At 39.5% G+C, this 7,572-nt stretch overlaps 1 non-coding gene across 1 annotated transcript; it reads right to left on the bottom strand.

The window, feature by feature from the left end:
- Positions 1-3,696: 3,696 nt before the first annotated feature.
- On the bottom strand, positions 3,697-3,801 carry LOC115031973. The gene has a single exon (XR_003837631.1). It is a non-coding gene; the product is annotated as a U6 spliceosomal RNA (small nuclear RNA).
- Positions 3,802-7,572: the final 3,771 nt, after the last annotated feature.

The raw sequence follows: 7,572 nt of genomic DNA, 5'->3' as shown, positions 1-7,572 counted from the left end.
GGGGGGGGGGAAGGGACTCACAGTTCCAGCCAGGCCTACCTGGCTGTTGCTAGGTAAGTGTTGGGCAGAGCCTAGAAGGAATGCTGAGGTGTTAACAAAGGTGGGTTTGGGGTTGTTTTGTTTTACATCTTTCTCCAGTTTCCTGGTTATAAAACTTAAATTGGACTGGGCAATGGTGGGACATGCCTATCAGCACTAAGGGGAGAGAGGCTTGTGGATCTCTGAGATACACTCCAGCCTGGTATCTGCAGAGTGACCCAGGACAGCCAGGGCTACACAGAGAAATCCTACCTTTATAAATAAATAAATAAATAAATAAATAAATAAATAAAGGTGAGGTGAGGTGTGCCTTACTTTGGGTTGCTCTTTCTGAATCATTGGTTCAAATGGAGGAAAACTGGACGTTATAAAATCATACCTGGCAGTAAGTTCAGCATTTCTTTATGACTTTTAAGGAATTCTGGGATATAACAACCCCTTTAATTCTTCCCAGCTGCTAAAAGAGATTAAATGACTTATAAAATATGCCTTACACATATGGCTTGTGTGTGGCAGAGCTGTCCTAATAATCTTAGATCTCCTGATTCCAAGTTCCACTCTCTTATACCACAAATTAGTTTGTCACACTCACCAAATTTTAGAACTCAAAGATTCTTGATCTTCCATACCAATTTCACCCTTCCATATTCCTTCACAATAAATGAAGATGTTAAGATTTGCCTAAGGGCCAACACCTATTGGCCATGGTTGCAGTAAAACCTTAGATGTTATTCTATCATTGTTCTTAGTCTTCTGGAGCATCTTCTGTGGATTCTCTTAGCCAGGGATCACATTACTAACTCCCAAGTTAATGATATATCCAAAGGGAAGGCGTTTTTTCTTCGGCTGTTTCCTTTTAAGAACAAAAGGGGGGGGGGCCTCTAGTAGTGGAGTAAAATGAAGATCTGTGTATTCTTATCTGATTCCCTTGAGAAAGAAGCACTTTCCCGAATGCTGAGACTGCTTCCCTCAAACCTGGTAAAGAGGAAACAGATAGTCTTCAGGTCTCAGTAAGATACCTGCTCTGACCTCTTTGATAGCACAGCATGGTGAAAATAAAAGCAGAGAGACGAAGGGACATGCATGATGTATGTTTACTATTTGGGTCCTGGCTCAGAGAAGAAGAGGACAGTAGTACAGAGACAACTGGAAGCAACTCATGAGCTTGTGTACTCTGTCAGTGTTAAGTGTGGACTAGGTTAGGATGTTGTAGAAAGTGTCATTCTATAAACAGTGTCATTCTGCCTGCAGTTTATTTTCAAATAATCGGAGAAAGAAAGAGAAAACCTGACACCAACGGTTACAGGGGAAAAGTGAGGTCCCCTGGTTACTGTGTCAGATGGAAAGCAGAGGCCTGTGAGGGCTGGAGGTGATGCTGAAGGGTAGAGTGCTTCCCAAGCCTAGCTGAAGCTCCAAGCTTGATTCCCAGTGAGGCCAAGTGTGTACAGTTGCCCATGATATACTGGTCAACAAGACAGCACTTGCTAAGTATGCCTGCTGACCTGAGTTCTATCCCAAAACTCTAGTAAAGGTGGGTGGAAGTAGAGAAGAGATTGCAAAAATAAATAAATAAGGGAATGACAATCTAGGACAAGAAAAGTGGCTCACCAGGTAGCAATGCTTAAGCCACAAACTCTGATGGCCTGAGTTCTATCCCTAGAACCCATATCCAAGGTAGAATGAGAGAATCAACTCCACTGCTGCCCTCTGACTTCCAGGCATATACTGTTGTAGCAAACAAATGCCTACATCCACACTTCTAATAGGAAAATGATATGACAATCTTATTTCTCTACAGAGCCACTTGCTGCTTGGTGAGCCTTTAACACTTATGTTTTCACAGAAGCTCATCAGTAAACAAATCTATGTTCAGAAGGACTTGGTATCTTAAAAGGCAGACCTGGTTCTGGGGAGACAGTGTTGCCTTATCTGCCTTGCTTACATAGTATGGGCTGTTACCATGAAACTCTTGTGAACACTGAAGACTTACACAGCAATCTGCCCACAGGAATCTTTACTCGGATGTCAAAACCTCTGATGAGCAAAACATTAATAAGTCAGAAAAAGATGCACGATTACAACTCTAGCCAGTGACACGAAGTAGATGAACGTAGCACCCTGAAAGGCTGTATTTGTAAAAAGTAGCCCCTAGAAGTCTGAGAAATGGATTGAATGGTTATATTATGGAAGAGAAGCATTAACAATGCCAATAAGCAGGCATAGTACTACTGCACACCTGTTGAAATGGGGTTGAAAGTTCAAGGCCAGCCTAAACTAGGGAGATCTTGTCTCAGGAGAAAAAAATGTACCAATAACTAGTTCAAGAGCATAGACTAAATTGAAGATCCCAAATGATTCCAAATTCATTGCCTTTGAAAAATTCTAAGTTGTAATTTTTGCTCTTCACTTCTGAGATTTAAACTGTGCCTCACCTTGTACATGATTGCTCCTGACACCTACCCTCAGACGGGCTTGTACATCTCCCCTGTCTTGAAATGTCATTACTTGACCCAGTTATTTCCTGTTGGCAGCAAATACATTATTATATCCTTGTCCTAATGCAAAGTATGAAACTTCTGGTAATGTCAGAGAAGGCAGATGATACACAATTGGTTTACTTAGCTATCTCAGAGGGCCCAAGAATGTTGCAGTACTTGATCCCTTGCACCAGAGTGCAAAGTGGAGAGGACACAGAGAATGAAATCTAAGGAGATGAACCCACCATTTGAAGTTAAAAAAAAAAAAAAAAAAAGAATTTGTTGTTGCTGAAAAAGTGTTGAGACATTGCACTTTATTCCTAAGTAGTTTTGTTTCTTGTTTCTTCATTGGTTTTTGTTGTTGTTTGGTTTGGCTTGGCTTAGTTTTGTTTTTTTTGAGACAGGATTTCTCTGTATAGCCTAGCTGTCCTGGAACTCACTCTGTAGACCAAGCTGGCCTCAAACTTAGAGGTCTGCCTTACCCTGCCTCCTGAGTGCTGGAATTAAATGTGTGAACCATCACAGTCTGACTTCCTAAGTAGTTTTTAAAGACAAAAAGTGAAGGGAGAAAAAAATTAAGGGCTGTCCTGGAAAGAGGCCATGCCAAGATTTGTTTTGAGATGTTAATGTATTGTGTTTTGGAGCCAGAGTAATCTTGCAAGGACTGCATCTGTGCTTCATATCATGTTGAAAACAGCATTGTGTCCCCGGTACTCGTGGCATTTGTAATATGAATGCCACTATTACTTGGGTAGAGCAATCTACATTTTAAGATACAAACCTTTATCTTTGTTCACAAATATTTCAACAAATGCTGAAAACTAGGAGATCTAGCATCTATTCAAAACCACAAGGAAGCAAGATCCTATAACTAGAAAGTAGATTTAAATAACATACAGAAGAACAGACCATTGGCTCCCCACATAGAATCATCAGTGAACATGGAGGCTACCAGAACTTGAAAAGCCAGCAAAAGGCTGGATATGGTGGTGCATGGCTCTAGTCCCCAGCAGATCTCTGTGAGTTTGAGGACAGCCTTACCTACAATTAAGACCTACATGGGCTGGAGAGATGGCTCAGCGGTTAAGAGCACTGACTGCTCTTCCAGAAGTCCTAAGTTTAATTCCCAGCAACCACATCCTGGCTCACAACCCATTTGTTGTTGGTTTTTGTTTTTTTTTTTAATATGGACCGCTTCATGAATTTGCATGTCATCCTTGCACAGGGATGCTAATGTTCTCTGTATCCTTCCAATTTTTAGTGCATGTGCTGCCGAAGCAAGCACTCAAAACCCATTTGTAATGGGATCTGATCCCCTCTTCTGTGTGTCTGAAGACAGCTACAGTGTACTCATATACATAGAGTAAATAAATAATTCTAAAAGAAAATCAGTAATTAAAAAAATCAGTAATTAAAGACAGTGGGAAAAACACCAAAGAACTTGAAGTTATAAACTGTTATTACAAATCAGAGCCGAGCCAGGCAGTGGTGGCACACGCCTTTGATCCCAGCACTTGGGAAGCAGAGGCAGGCGGATTTCTGAATTCAGGACCAGCCTGGTCTACAGAGTGAGTTCCAGGACAGCCAGGGCTACACAGAGAAACTGTCTTGAAAAAACAAACAAACAAACAAACAAAAATCTGAGCTGAAAGTAGAAATTCTACAACCAGACAAAGATATAAATAAAACAAGAAATTCATGAGTGTGCTTTTCGGTAGAAAAATACCAATGAAGTGGTCTTGTTACCTAGCATCTGAATGGTGAGTACGAATAGTCTACAGGACTGAATAATGAGCTAACCCAGACCTGTAATCCTACCCACCTGAGAAGCTTAGGCAAGAGGACCACACGTTGGAGGCCTGCAGGAATTCCAGAGTTCAAGGCCAGGCTGGATAAACTTAGTGAGATTCCATTTCAAAATGAAAAGAGGCTCAGTGGTAAAGCACCTGTCTATCATACCTGAGGCCCTAGCTCCCTGTGACTCAGTGGTAGTGTTTGCCTAGCATATGTGAGTCACAGGATTTGATCACCAGTACTGAATATCAAACAGCCAACAACACACTGGAATGGACTAGAAAGGAAAAAGGATGGAAAGTATAGAGGAATCAATCAGTGTTTTGGCAGGAAAGAGATTGCAGACTCAAATTGAATAACTTAAGAAAAGCTTATATATATATATATATATATATATATATATATATATATATNAAAAAAAAAATAAAGCAAGATTTTCAAGTGGAAAAAAATAAATAAAAAAATAAATTCCAAGCCAGTGTGGCCTCAGTGTGATATCATGTCTCAAACCAAAACTTCACTGCAATTGCTATTTTATACAAAACACAACTAAATTTCATGTTGATCATAGATCTAAATATGTGTCAAAATAATGATTTCTTTTTAAAACCAGGCATGGTGGCATACACTAAAGGTCAGCCTGGTCTACATAGAGAGTTTTAGGCCAGCCAGGGCTATATAATGAGATTCTGTTTCAATAGTAATTATAATAAAGATTATAATGCAATGAATACATGATCACACCACCAGTTTCAGTGTGCAGATATAATATGGAAATATAAGTGGAAAGACATGCAGGGCAAAGTGTCAGTAGAGTGTGCACAGTGACCTATGACAGGAAACCTAGAGATGGTACATCCCTGTTTTATATGACAAATAGGGACAGTGATCAGGTTTTTCTGTGATGGTATAGCTTTTTGATCCAGGAAATTCTTTGCAAAGGACCCTTTTCTATTGGACTGAGTTGCCAGTGGGAGGAGTAGATCATTAGTTCGTACATGTGTCTCCTCGAAGTCATTTGGGGAGTGTGTAGTCAGGATTTTTTGGTAGGAAAGACTTAAGTACACAAAAAAGCACCACCAGCAAAGGAAAGGACTTAGATGATTTCAGTGTGACTAAGAATTTCTGAACTTGGGGGTTGTACCTCTATTGGCAGTGGGCTTGCCTAGTATGCATGCACTAAGCCTTGGGTTCCACCCCCAGCACTGCATAAAACCAGGTCTGCTGTTGCACACCAGTAGCCCTAGCACCCAGGAAGTAGAGAAGGGTCAGCAGAGGCAGAAGGACCAAAAGTTCAAGGTAATTCAAAGCTACATATTACTTTTTTTTAAAAAATATTTAATTATATATAGTTCTTTAGCATTCTTTTTGTTTGTTTATGTTGGGGGGAGGGGTGATATTGTTTTCAAGACAGGGTTTCCCAGTGTACCCCTGGCTATCCTGGAACTTGCTTCATAAACCAGGCTAGCCTTGAACTCAGAGATCTACCTGCCTTTGTCTCCCCATTGCTGGGATTAAAGATGTTCACCACCACTGCCTGGCTGAAGCTACATATTCTTTTGAAACCAGCCTGGGCTAACACAATGCAAGGCTGGTCACCATAATGATGATAATAATTTCTTTTAAATTTCAGTAAAAAATGTATATATATATATATATATGTGTGTGTGTATATATATATATATATATATATATATATATATATATATTTATATATCCCATATATATGGGATATATAAAATTACATGGTTGCATATACCTTTAATTTCAGCACTTGGGAGGCAGAGGCTGGCAAATCTCTATGAAGCCAGCTTGGTCTACAAAGCATGTCTTAGGGCAACTAGTGTTATATAGAGAAACATTGACTCAGAAAATAAAATAAAAATAATTGACTAAATAAAAATAAACCTTAAAGGAAAAGACACAAGAAAGAGAAGGCTGTCATTTGACAGGTCTGTGGTTCCAGGTGAGAGATAGACCCCCGTGATAACAGCAAAGTAAGTGGGGGATGAGGGTAGGGCCATAACAATACATAGACAAGCCTCTATCTAGATGACTTTATAGAAGTTGTTGGGATTATAGGATGCATTGGCAAACTTTCTGGGCACAGTATCAGTATAGAATAACCAATTGCATTTCATTGCAACATTTTTAAACAAATCTTTGGAAAAAAAATAAAACACTGGGTGTAGCAGTGCATTCCTGCACCCCAGAACTGAGAAAGCCAAGGAGGAGTGAAAATGAGTTTCAGACTGGCTTGGGCAACAAAAGCAAAACCCTGTATCAAACCAAATCAACCAAGCAAACAAGACAAAGCAAAACCCAAACTCACTGTTTATCAAGATTCAGTCACACAATCTAGTTCTATTCTAAAGACAAGCAACAATTCATTCACAATAATATAAAGAACACCAAGTGTCCAGTAGCAAGATAGCTGAGGGAGACACTACATGGAAAACTGAAGCGGTATTAGGAGAATTAAAGACCTAAATAAAGGGAGAGACATCTAGTTCATAGATTTTTAAACAATATTGTAAGAATATTCCTTCCAAACTTACCTATTTACTCAATATAATTCCAACCAGAATACTTACCTCTTTATTTGTGGGATGAGCAGAGGAATTCATTTGGATTTTATATGGAATGCAAATGTCTAAGAATAATCAATCTCTCTCTCACTCTTGCTGTTGCTGTCTCTTGCTCTTGATCAAATCCAGGCCTCACTCATGCTACCAAAAATGTTTAAAGGAAAAAAAATGAAAATTAGCATGTGTTCTATATATGTCAAGTATTATTGTGGAATGTGGTATTAACAGAGATACTGAAAATGGGACAAAATAAAGAAAACCAAAACAGATCCATGAAGTTGATCTTTTTAAAGACTTATTTTATGCATATGAATTTTTTTCTTTTGTGTATGGCTATATACCACATGAAAGCAGTTTTCTCGGAGGCCAGGAGAGAGTGGCAGATCCACCAGGAGCTGAAATACAGAAGGTATGAGCCCCCTTGTAGGTGCTGGGAACCAAACCCAAGTCCTCTTCAATAGCTACCAATGCTCTTAACTCCTGAGTCATCTCTCCAGCCCCATATACTTGATTTTTTTTTACCCAGTTGATGCCATAGAGCATTGATGTAAGGACAGATTTTTTTAAAAACACATTACAGTGAAGCAAAAGAATCACCGTGAATCAAGGCTTGTCTGGGCTACATAATAAATTCCAAGCTCGGCCATCACTGGAAAGAGAGGCCCATTGGACTT

Source organism: Mus caroli, chromosome 9 (assembly GCF_900094665.2).
Source record: "Mus caroli chromosome 9, CAROLI_EIJ_v1.1, whole genome shotgun sequence".
Taxonomy (NCBI): Eukaryota; Metazoa; Chordata; class Mammalia; order Rodentia; family Muridae; genus Mus; species Mus caroli.
This window is presented reverse-complemented; position numbering and strand designations above follow the sequence as displayed.